General features: G+C 41.0%; 1 protein-coding gene across 4 annotated transcripts in view; it reads left to right on the top strand.

Annotated features, from left to right (window-relative positions):
- Nucleotides 1-8,765: 8,765 nt before the first annotated feature.
- Nucleotides 8,766-12,617, top strand: part of Syt7 (Synaptotagmin 7) — a 33,917-nt gene continuing 30,065 nt past the window's right edge. For 3 of the 4 annotated variants that reach the window (XM_076321916.1, XM_076321915.1, XM_076321914.1), the window contains exon 1: nt 8,766-9,392. The gene's annotated coding sequence lies outside the window, so the exon portion shown is untranslated. The remainder of the gene's footprint in view (nt 9,393-12,617) is intronic. The other variant, XM_076321927.1, reaches the window with a different exon arrangement.

Raw genomic sequence — 12,617 nt, 5'->3', positions numbered from 1 at the left:
TGACCACCCCCTACCAGGGGTCAGTACCGGTTACCAAGAGTGGGGGGGCCCCCTTCCAGGTACCTAAAATCGACACAGCGAGAGATCCGTCCACCTCGGAGGCTCCCTTTGAAGTGAAATTTTCGTTAACCGTGGGCTCCTTATATACCCACATCAAGGTTACTTCCCTCACTCCGATCGTCTTTGTTCGAGGTCACTTAATCACTTACCGTTACTTCGAATGTCATTGTTCGATTTAATCGAATATTTCAACAAATTTATGACTTTTAAGCCATTATTTATACTAGGACATTGTTAATAATTGTTTCAACTATGGTCCTACGACGATTGTTAATAATTGTGATAAATAAACATCAAGATTTTGCAAAATCTGCGAAGGCGAACGGTTTCGGTGAATGTTTGTTCATTTCCGCGATTGTTATTAATATTTACGCATATTCCCAATATTAATCGAACAATGTGCATTTTATTTATGCACTACAAATGATTAAGTAACTTATAGAAATTGATTTTGATCGAGATTCGCAGTAAAAAGTGTTTCGTAAAGTTTTAAATCATGGAAAGTAACAATTGTTCATTAAATACATCAATTTAACATTTGTTTAATTTTTATAATTTACACAATACGCGTAGAAGTTGCATTTTTTACTTGAAAGCGCCGAAATTCAATTAATTGCTTTTTTAGATAGAAAAATCTTCGTGATGAACACTTGTGAATCGATAATCGATACGTATAGCCTTGACAATGTCGGTTGGACCTCAATGACAACAATTCCATTGCGAACAAAGAATATTTAATCGAAATGATATTTTAAGCTATTATTTATACTAGGACATTGTTAATAATTATTTCATCGACGGTCCTACGACGATTGTTAATAATTATGATAAATAAACATCGAGATATTGCAAACTCTGCGAAGGCGAACGGTTTCGTTGAATGATTTTTCCTTTCCGCGATTGTTATTAATATTTATGCATGTTCCCAATATTGATCGAACAATGTGCATCTTATTTATGTATTGCAATTAATTAAGAAACTTATAGAAATTGATTTTGATCGAGACTCGATGTTAAAACGTGTTTCGTAAAGTTTTTAAGCATGGAAAGTAACAATTGTTCATTAAATGCATTAAGTTAACATTTGTTTAATTCTTATAATTTACACAATACGCGTAGAAGTTGTGTTTTTTACATAAAAATGCCGAAATTCAATTAAACGCTTTTTTAGATAGAAAAATCTTCGCGATGAACACTTGTGAATCGATAATCGATACGTATAGCCTTGACAATGTCGGTTGGACCTCAATGACAACAATTCCATTGCGAACAAAGAATATTTCAACGAAATGATATTTTAAGCCATTATTTATACTAGAACATTGTTAATAAATGTTTAAACTATGGTCCTACGACGGTTGTTAACAATTGTGATAAATAAACATCAAGATATTGCCGAATTCGTAGAGGCGCATAGTTTCAGTGAATATTCGTTCCTAAATGCGATTGTTATTAACATTTACATTTATCATGATTATCAACAACCGTCGTAGGACCACAGTTTAAACAATTATTAACAATGTCCTAGCATAAATAATGGCTAAAAATATCATTTCGTTGAAATATTCTTTGTTCGCGATGGAATTGTTGTTATTGAGATCAAACCGACATTGTCAAGGCTGGAAATGTTTATCGATTCACAAACGTCCATCACGATGATTTTTCTATTTAGAAAAGCGATTAATTGAATTTCGACGCTTTTACATCAAGAATACAGCTTCCACGCGTAATCCGAAAATTATAAGAACGAAACAAATATTAAATTAATGTATCTAATAAACAATTGTTACTTTCCATGCTTTGAAACATTAAGAAACACGTTTATACCTCGAATCTCGGTCAAAATTAATTACTGTAGGCGAATCAATCATATTTAATGCATAAATAAGATGCATATTGTAAGATAAATGTTTGGAACATGTATAAATGTTAGTAACAATCACGGAAATGAACAAACATTCACCGAAACCGTTCGTCTTCGCAGATTTCGCAAAATCTCGATGTTTATTTATCATATTTATTAACAACCGTCGTAGGACCATACTTTAGAAAATTATTAACAATGTCCTAGTAAAAATAATGGCTTAAAATATCATTTCGTTGAAATATTCTTTGTTCGCAAAGGAATTGTTGTCATTGATGTCCAACCGACATTGTCAAGGCTACAGGTATCGATTATCGATTCACAAGTCTTCATCGCGATGATTTTTCTATCTAAAAAAGCGATTAATTGAATTTCGGCACATTTATGTAAAAAACACAACTTCTACGCCTATTGTGTAAATTATAAGAATTAAACAAATGTTAACTTAATGCATTTAATGAACAATTGTTACTTTCCATGCTTAAAAACTTTACGAAACACGTTTTAACATCGAGTCTCGATCAAAATCAATTTCTATAAGTTTCTTAATTAATTGCAATACATAAATAAGATGCACATTGTTCGATCAATATTGGGAACATGCATAAATATTAATAACAATCGCGGAAAGGAAAAATCATTCACCGAAGCCGTACGTCTTCGGAGATTTTGCAATTTCTTGATGTTTATTTATCATAATTATTAACAACCGTTGTAGGACCATAGTTTAAACAATTATTAACAATGTTCCTAGTATAAATAATAGCTTAAAAGCCATCAATTTCTTGAAATATCCGCTTAAATCGTACAAATGAAATCGAAGTAACGGTAAGTCACCTTCTCGAGGGTATAAATAGAACCACCGGCTGCCGAAATTTTCATTCGCCCGGAAGCCTCCGAGGCGGACGGAGCTCCTCCTCTGGGGGACCTGGAGCCCTAGGGCCAGGGTCGCCCGACGCGGAGAAGGGCGGAAGCGCTGAGGACCCCCGGGGGAAGGAACTCCTCCTTTGGGAGACCTGGACTCTTCGGGTCAGGTGGCCCGGCGCGGGTTAGTGCGGACCCGCGGCGGACGCGAAAAAATTACATGTGAAGGAAAATTGATGTAACTCCAATTAATTTCAATAAATTCATTAAGTAAAAAATAATTAGCATTTTTTCTTTTCCCAGATCCTCGACTTCAAGAATTTCTAACTTTTGCTAAAATTTTTCCGAAAATTCTCAGAAATGACGTCATTTCCGCGAAATTCCGAAAATTCTCAGAAATGACGTCATTTCCAAGAAGTGGCACGATTGGAATACCTCCTCGCACTTTATGTTCTCCTGATACCAAAGTCTCGAAAACTGTGAAAAATTCCAGTTAAAGTACAGAAATTCGTTTAAAATTCGCGCCTAGAGGAAATTCTGGGAAATGACGTCATTTCCAAGAAGTGGCACGATTGGAATACCTCCTCGCACTTTATGTTCTCCTGATACCAAAGTCTCGAAAACTGTGAAAAATTCCAGTTAAAGTACAGAAATTCGTTTAAAATTCGCGCCTAGAGGAAATTCTGGGAAATGACGTCATTTCCAAGAAGTGGCACGATTGGAATACCTCCTCGCACTTCATGTTCTCCTGATACCAAAGTCTCGAAATCGGCGAAAAATTTTAGCCAAAGTTCAGAAATTTTCTAAAATTTGTCCGAAATTTAGACTTTGGTATCAGGAGAACATGAGGTGCGAGGAGGTATTCCTATCGTGCCACTTCTTGGAAATGACGTCATTTCCAAGAATTTCCGCTAGGCGCGAATTTTAAACGAGTTTCGAGACTTTGGTATCAGGAGAACATGAAGTGCGAGGAGGTATTCCTATCGTGCCACTTCTTGGAAATGACGTCATTTCCAAGAATTTCCTCTAGGCGCGAATTTTAAACGAGTTTCGAGACTTTGGTATCAGGAGAACATGAAGTGCGAGGAGGTATTCCTATCGTGCCACTTCTTGGAAACGACGTCATTTCTGAGAATTCTCGGAATTTCGCGAAAATGACGTCATTTCTGAGAATTTTCGGAATTTCGCGAAAATGACGTCATTTCTGAAAATTTTCGCAAAAATTTTAGCAAAACTTTTGGCAATTTGGGGGTTGCAGGTCCCCCAGAGGAGGATCTCCGTCCTCCGCGGGTACGCGTCGGGGCCCCCTGGCACGGAGGGTCCGGGTCCCCCGGAGGAGACGCTCCGTCCGCCGCGGGAACGCGTCGGGGTCCCCTGGCACGGAGGGTCCGGGTCTCCCGGAGGAGAAGCTCCGTCCGCCGCGGGTCCTCCGCGACCCCGCCCTTCTCCGCGTCGGGCCACCCTGGCCCTGAGGGTCGAGGTCCCCCAGAGCGGGAGCTCCGTCCGCCGCGGAGGCTTCCGGGCGAATGAAATTTTCGGCAGCCGGGGGTTCTATTTATACCCTCGAGAAGGTGACTTACCGTTACTTCGATTTCATTTTATTTGTACGATTTAAGCGGATATTTCAAGAAATTGATGGCTTTTAAGCTATTATTTATACTAGGACATTGTTAATAATTGTTTAAACTATGGTCCGACGATGGTTGTTAATACTTATGATAAATAAACATCAAGATATTGAGAAATCTGTGAAGACGTACGGTTTCGGTGAATGTTTTTTCCTTTCCGTGATTGTTATTAATATTTACGCACGTTCCTAATATTAACATTACAATGTGCACCTTGTTCGTGCATTATAAATCATTAATTACTTTACAAATATTAATTTTGATCGAAAGTCGAGAAACATATGAATACCACGTTTTATTTTAATTTTCGATTAAATGTAATTTCTATAGGCAAATCAATGATTTACAAGGCATAAATAAGATTCATTCTGCAACACAAATGTTTGGAACATGCGTAAATGTTAATAACAATCGCGTGGATGTACAAAAATTCACTAAAAACATTCCCCTTTGCAGATTTCGCAATATCCTGATGTTTATTTATCATAATTATCAACAACCGTCGTAGGACCGTAGTTTAAACAATTATTAATAATGTCCCAGTATAAATAATGCCTAAAAATATCATTTTGTTTCAATATTCTTTGTTCGTGATGGAATTTTTCATTGATCTACAACCGACATTGTCAAGGCTACAAGTATCGATTATCGATTCACAAGTGATTATCACGAAGATTTTTCTATCTAAAAAGCGATTAATTGAATTTCGGCGACTTCAAGTAAAAAATGAAACTTCTACGCGTATTGTGTAAACTTCTTGTACGGCGCTTCTTGTACAAACAAGTGACCGGCCGTGTAGTTGGTCCGAACGGTCTATCGTCGTTTCTTTCGGTGCGTCTGCTTGGAGAGAGAATATACTGCGAACACAGGGACAGGTATTTTTGCCGGTCCCTGCGGAAGCCCTTGATCCATCATAAGACCCTCAGCGTCATCCTCCGTGGGTCAGGTCCACGCTCTGCGTGACTCCTGGCTGCGGAGTTGGGAGAAACGGGGCACTCCTCTAGCGGAGTGGACGGTGTCGCGCATTTCCTCGAGAATCGGGTCCACTGAGGGGAAACGGGGTAGACCTAGTAGGACCAACTATACGGTTCGCGTCGCGTCTTTCCCAATTTTACCTCATTTTTTCCATAATGTAATCGCTCGGCAAAACTAAACCGGGAGATCGAAGGAACATTGATTGCGTGTCGAGGGAGATCGGTGGAACTTTAATTCCATCTATCTCTCTCCGGGTCTCCGCTCGCAGTAACCTCCACGTGGTGAGACCTGGTAATCGGTATTACTCGTGACGAAGTATTACTCGTCGCGAGTAATGCCGAGCTAATTGGCTGCGAACTTAGAATAGTTACTTAAGATACAAGAACAAGTAGAATACTGAAAGGAAACTCAACACTTTTGTAATGCTTACGAAAGTCTGTGTATGTTAATAAAACCTAAGAATGCTGTTGTACCTCCAATGTATCGATGAACTTCGATAAATTCATTGTGAGAAAAAACAGAAGCTTTCTTTTCCTTTGCTTCCTTTCATTCCTTAACCCGATCCTATCTCGTTGCTAAATTTATTGCGCGTGTTCTTGTAATCGTGACGTCATGAATAAAAATATCCCGTGATGTGATATTCGCTGTGATGTGTCACCGTGACTTCGCTGTGATGTGTCACTGACACTAAATTCGAAAATCGATAAAATTACGTGCTCCATTTTGCTCCAAGAAGTCAGTGTCTGACTTTTTCTTTAGAATTGTGCGGAATTTTTACATTCATATTGTCATAGCGCGATAGGTTTTTCACTGGATTCACTTCGCTGGGTTGCTTCAGACGAAAATCTTAACACTAGAACTGCCAAAGAGCTGTTCTTAATATAATTTAATCTGTTTGAATCATTTTTTTTCAAAATTACTCAATTATTAACGGTGTCTTTGGCTACTATATTCGTGTACAACTAATTAAAGAGATAAGTACTGGTATCTGCAAATTAATTTGCCTTTTTCTCGTCTAACTTCGAAGATACTTATGCGATCCAATACAGACAGGAGTACATTCACGATCGGTAGTTCTGGTATTACTAAGGACTCGTTAACATTTACTTTCCGATCGATTGATAGAAATCAGCGCTGGAAAGTTTTCAATTAGAGTCTGAAAATTGCACGACAGTTGCGCATACTTTTTGAAATTACGGAAACAATTTCCCAAAGGAGTAACGCGAAAAATAACGAACCTCTTGTACCGTTCCTGTATCTTACTCACAGATAACAGTGTTGGAAAGGCGCGATACGCGTAGTTTACGAGCTTCGAGAATAACCAAAATCAATCAACGTCATTATATCAAAATCTTGGCTAAATTGTGCGAACAAGCGAGAACGCTTTGTCCGCAAAAGCAGTTTTTAACCGATAGAAATATCGTTGTGCTCGATCAACCCCCTTATTCGCCGGATCTTGCTCCGTGCTTCGTCTTCCTTTTCCCAAAGATCTGAGCCGTACTCAAAGGAAGCCATTTTACGTTGGTGGAAAAGGTGAAGGCAAAAACGACAAAGCTCCCGAACAATTTAGCAGAAAGTGATCCGCACCGTTGCTTTGAACAGTGGCAGCAAGGTACACAGCTGTGCAGCATTACTTTGAGGGTGATCGTCAATTATTTTCCGCAATGGGCGAATAAAAGTAATTATAGTGTCCCGTGAATTTTTCTCCACGTTCGAGCCCAAAAGGTATGATCTCCCGTTTCTTTATTTTTACATATTGTATTTATTTTACTACATTCACCACAAGTGGATTCGAACACTTCCGTTTTCGTACCGTGGATCGTGAGAGATTTCGAGAATTATCTGAACCCTCGGATCTCAACGCAACTCTGGGCGCAAGAGTTTTGTATCCCCGCCGGAAGTTGTGATTCAATTTTCAGTGAATTGAAACGACAATTCGTCTCCCCTCGTGAAATTCTATTTCGCTCAACGAGATATCCCCTTTGATTTATACGATTAGAAGGGCAGCGACGAGTACGCGGTTCTCCTCTGTCTATAATTGCGAGCGAGCGTGTAGATGCCTGCAAACGTATTTTACCAATCTGTAAATAGCGTGTTTAAAGGGGTGTGTGGCGTTTGAAAAGAAATCAACGCTATTGTCGAGTTCGTTTGTCGTAATAAGTAACCCGGTAGGTGTCCATTGTTAGTCGCGAGTGGTTCGATGATTGGACACAGAGGAAACGGAAGGGGGACGCGAGATTAACGATAATAAAATTCGAGCGAGGTACGAGCTCGTTCCTATCGAGCTGTGCGTACAATTTTGGCCCTCGGGGCGACGTTGGCGTGAAACGAGCGAAACGAATCGAGGGGTCGAACCAAATCGAAGACACCGATCGAGAAGGGAAAGGAAACAATAATACGTTCGTACATTTGAATCGACGAGTCGAGACAACGGTACAACTTCGAACTTACCTAATTCCAAACTGTGTAAAATACACAGAACAAGGTTTCTTTCTACATTTTTTGGCTACACATTGGTAGCAAGAGCTACGAAATAGTACCCACGCGTATCTCGAACGATTCTTCGAGTTCGACGAGCGCGAAGAACTATATTCCAAAATATTCGTATCCGTTCTCCGTCGATTCGATCGTAACCTGTGAGCAACGTGTTTGAAAAGGCGTGGCGTTCGAGAAGATATCAACGTTATCGTCGAGTTCTGTTTACCGTAACGATAAGTGTCTATTATTAACGCTTTAAACATTCGTTTCTCGGACCTTTTCGCGTTTTCATCGTGAGGTGTAAAACTCATCCTACCCGAAAATGCACTCGAGTTTCGAGAGAGGTATCGAACATTGTGCGAATTCTACTTCTCGCGAGTAGAAATGCCACGAGTGATACTCGTAACGTCGATTATCGGTGCGTTGACCACGATTCGACTATTACTAATACAAAAAAAAAATCGTAAAATTAGCAATAAGAGAACCGTTCTTGCAAAACCAACCGTTCGGTTCACCTGAAACTATTCTGTTCGATTATGGTGGCGAAGATCGGTGACGAAGCGGTTAAAAGTCGAAAGTCTCGGAACGAAGTGGAAGTTGAACGCACGCGAGTCGTCGGAGAGATTTCCGGCGAAGGAATTTTCGCGAGGGGGTGGTTGCGAGTCGCAACGTGCGGGAAGGATTCGCAAGGTGTGCCGTAGCCGGGGCAAAGGGTGGGGGATCGCGAGCGAGCGAGGGCGCGAGCTCGTTTAGGGGTAGAAAGCTGGCGGGGTGGCGACGGTGGGGGTTACCAGCCGCGAAGCAGCAGTGCGTCGCGACGCTGGCTGCCACGCGGTTGCTGCTCCTCTCCTATCTCGATCCCTTTTCTCTTTATCTCGAAACTTTTCTTCGCGGTGACGCGCTCTCTCCTTGGTCGTTCGTTCATCGTTTCCGTCCCTCCGTCGCGTCTCATCGTTGTCTCGTGGCTCTTCTCTCGTAACTTTCTCTTCAACCCCTGGTCCCCCTCCTTTGCACCCGTTCTCCTATACATTCTCCTGCTGCCTCTCTCTCTCTCTCTCTCTCTCTCTCTCTCTCTCTCTCTCTCTCTTGTTCTCTCTTGTTCCCTCTCGACTTCTTTTCAACCGGTCCTGTCGTTCTCCTCTCTGGTCGTTTCTCCTATGATCGTTCCGTGCACCCTTCACGATCCAAACCGTTCGTCGATGTTTCCGCTCTTCTTCCTCCTGGTTCGTCATCCACGTCGCGTTACTCGAGCCGCGCGAGTTCTCCATCCGCGTACGCGTTGATAGTTCCTGCGAACCCGCGTATCCGGTTTCTCTTCCGGTACGGTACGCCCGTGAAGTAAGAAGGGGTGGGCGACGAGAGGCGCGCGAATACGTCGAAAGGTCTCACGGACGTGGCGTATCACGGGTGTTTTGTGAACGTAACGCGGAACTGTAACGCGTAAATGTCGCTGGTCGTGGAAGCTGCTCCTCGACTAGCGTGAATTTAATACGTGTCGCGGAGGACAGTTTCCTCGGTTTCCGGTGAGTACACCACGCATTTACGTTCACCGGTATCTACCGTTGTTCCATTTTCTTTCAAATCTCGTCCGTTTCTCTGCGTCGGTCACGATTCCGAGAATCCATTCGGAATATTTTTTCCATCGAAAGGTACTCGGTCGAGAAATATTATTTTCCATCGTAAAGGATCTCGGTCGAGAAATATTATTTTCCATCGTAAAGGATCTCGGTCGAGAAATATTATTTCCCATCGAAAGGATCTCTGTCGAGAAATATTATCTTCCATCGAAAGAAGGGAGACTCGCAAGCGTAAGAATAGAACAACATTTTTTTTTGGAAATATTTTACTCGGAATGATTTCTCCATCGAAAGAGATTCGATCGATCGAGAGAGAGAGAGAGAGAGAGAGAGAGAGAGCTCAGTTTCCACGAAAAGGAGCAACGAGAGACTCCATCAATCGAGATTCATCGCGATATTCACGGCACGGTCCCGTTCCCCGTTCGTAAGCGGGTACTCGTGGTCGCGGCATGGAAAGTCGTTCTGTAAGCGTGTGTGCGTGGTCGTCGTTGCCGCCTCGAAACGGTGCAACACGCGCGGCGTAATCCCGCTCGCGTCAAGGTAGATCCTTTCCAGCTGAAGAACTTTCCGCATTTGACCCTCGGTTGCGTACGCGGGACACGCGCCTAACTCGCCTCTTTGAGAATCGACTTGGCGCGAGCTCGACCTTTCGGAGTGTCCTCGTTCTCCTCGAGACGAGATTTACCCGTCGAAAGAAAGGATCTTTCACAGGATAAGGCGAGGACCCAGATGTAGCATCGATTGACCGACCGTCTGGGTTGGGTTACGTTCGACAGCGACCTTTACCTTTACCTATTCGGCGGTGTCGAAAAATGGGTTGGACGACATTGACGTATCGAAGCCAATCTCGCGAAATTTTTCGGGAAAGAACGAATTCTTGTTTATTCTCGGCTTTTGCGACTCGGTTTTCAAAGAGTACGGTCTCCCCTCACAGGAAGGGAACGCGTTGTTTAACAGTTCGTTTATTCGCGAGCGTGAGCTCTTTTGTACGGTGTATAATTTTAGTACGCAGGGAAGAAATTTGTACGTTACGATAAAAGGAAGAGGCGATGTAAACGAAGGGACGGTTTAAACGATACCGCGAGATCTTCAACGAAATCAACGCTGTTCGCGAGCTATTGGAAGTTTCTCTCGATACAATTTTATTGGCCTAGTTGTACGGAGGGGCGTTTAAGAAATTTTTCCTCGAATAGACGTTTCCAGGGCGTTATTGTTCGAGCATCGTAAGTATATCTAGAGAATCTGTTCGTAAACGTTTAAAACTTTGAATAAAAGTACGATTGTAATTACGATTGGTTTCGAGAACAGGTTTGTCGATATCGAGTCCTTCGCTATTGAAACGAGTTTGAAAAATCGTGTTCGCGGTACAAAAGGTTATCGTGCAAATAAGGTAGAAAAAGTCTATACGAGTAAATATTTAGCGAGAACCGTATCGAAGCAAGTCAGTTATTATCGTTAAAAAAATGATACATATATATATATATATATATATATATATATATATATATATATATATATATATATATATATCGTCAATGATACACCGTAAGGTCGATTCAATAATTGTTCGCAATTCGAAATGTTCGAATACGGGAAAAAATAAGCTATCGTCGATTTCGTTTCCGTACGATTGCAGAATTATTGGCATAAGCGAACGTCATACCGATACCTATCAATTAAATCGAGTTTGGTGTCTCGCCAATTACATTCACAACTCGTCAGATATGAAAGAAACGTGGCTAGACAATTAATCGGAACGCCAAATATAATTGGAAATTTTCTATGATTAGAATCCGATAAATTTGACATTGTCGATCAACGATTCGTGTACGATAATTTATTATCACGATCTATTTTCATTTCAATTATATATCGTTCTTAATTATTAGAGGTAATATCTTTCCCCATTGGTAGGTCGACATTTTTATCGGGTAGTAATAATAGTATCACTTTAATCGAATCGATCGGTCAAAGAAGAGTCCAAAAATTATATTTCGAGATATTTGAGAAAACAGCTTTTCGCACTCGTTAAATTCAAGAGAGAACTCGAAACAAGGGTACAGGGTATTTTTTAACGTCGAGAAGTATGTTTTACGAAACGACAATTTATTTCGATTATCGAATATGTCGTTGGATTGATTCCATCGCTCGGTGAAGGTACAATGGTTATCGATACGGTTCAGGACGAATGAAATTTCGTCGAAGGAATTTCACGGAAGCCAAAAATATTTTTATAAATATTGTACGGAGGGTGGGGCGAGAAAATTTTCACAGTGGACGGAAAATCTTATCAATCGATGAAAAACTGTACCTCGCTGAGAGCCGTCGGATCGGTCAAGGTTACTATTCCTTATCGACAATGGAGTCAAGATGGAATGGGTCATCTATGAATAACGTTTCCAAGTTTCCTTTCTGCGTGGACTTCGTCTTCTCGTCCATCTCGAATGCTGACGTAAATCTATTGTAGCTCTAAATGAACATTTACATGACGAACCAATACAAATCGAACGTCCGTTGTTTCGGACAAGTGCAGAATTTTATCGTAACAATGGACGACGTATAAAAACACTATCGAGCCAAACTTCTATTCGTTTAACGTGAAATACAATTCGCAATATATAATTTTTATCGAACGAATACCTTGTAGAAAGTCGCGCATAATTTTATTCCACAAATCGGAAAAGGAAACGTATCGTGTATCCGTGGTTGCACAAAATCGTAGAAACTAACTGTACGGTTGCATGACTTGTGAAAATTTATCATACAAAAGAATAGGAGACATCGAGCCATTTATTACCACCCAAGTATAGATACCGAATGGAAACTTGACACAGATTGGTTTTTTTTGGGGGGGGTTTATCGAGCGACCTATCACGAGTGAAATTCGATTTAAGGGCACATTTTTTTTATACGACACGTTTGAAATTTGTAACGATCAACAATTCGGTAGACGGGAGTAACGAAAATGTAGCGTTTCTCTAACGTTTCATTCTACGACATATTTTTCCCCATTTCGACCCTTTATATTCGTAAGGCGACTCCCAGTCGCCATAACATTTAGCGCAGCAGCTTGTGTTATATTGCACCGTGGAAAATTGCCAGACTTCGCGTTCGAACATTGTGTCTCGTAAAATGTAAAAATGTCTGAAACAACGTGGCGAAAAAGTTACG

This window comes from Ptiloglossa arizonensis, chromosome 10, assembly GCF_051014685.1.
Source record: "Ptiloglossa arizonensis isolate GNS036 chromosome 10, iyPtiAriz1_principal, whole genome shotgun sequence".
NCBI lineage: Eukaryota > Metazoa > Arthropoda > Insecta > Hymenoptera > Colletidae > Ptiloglossa > Ptiloglossa arizonensis.
This window is presented reverse-complemented; position numbering and strand designations above follow the sequence as displayed.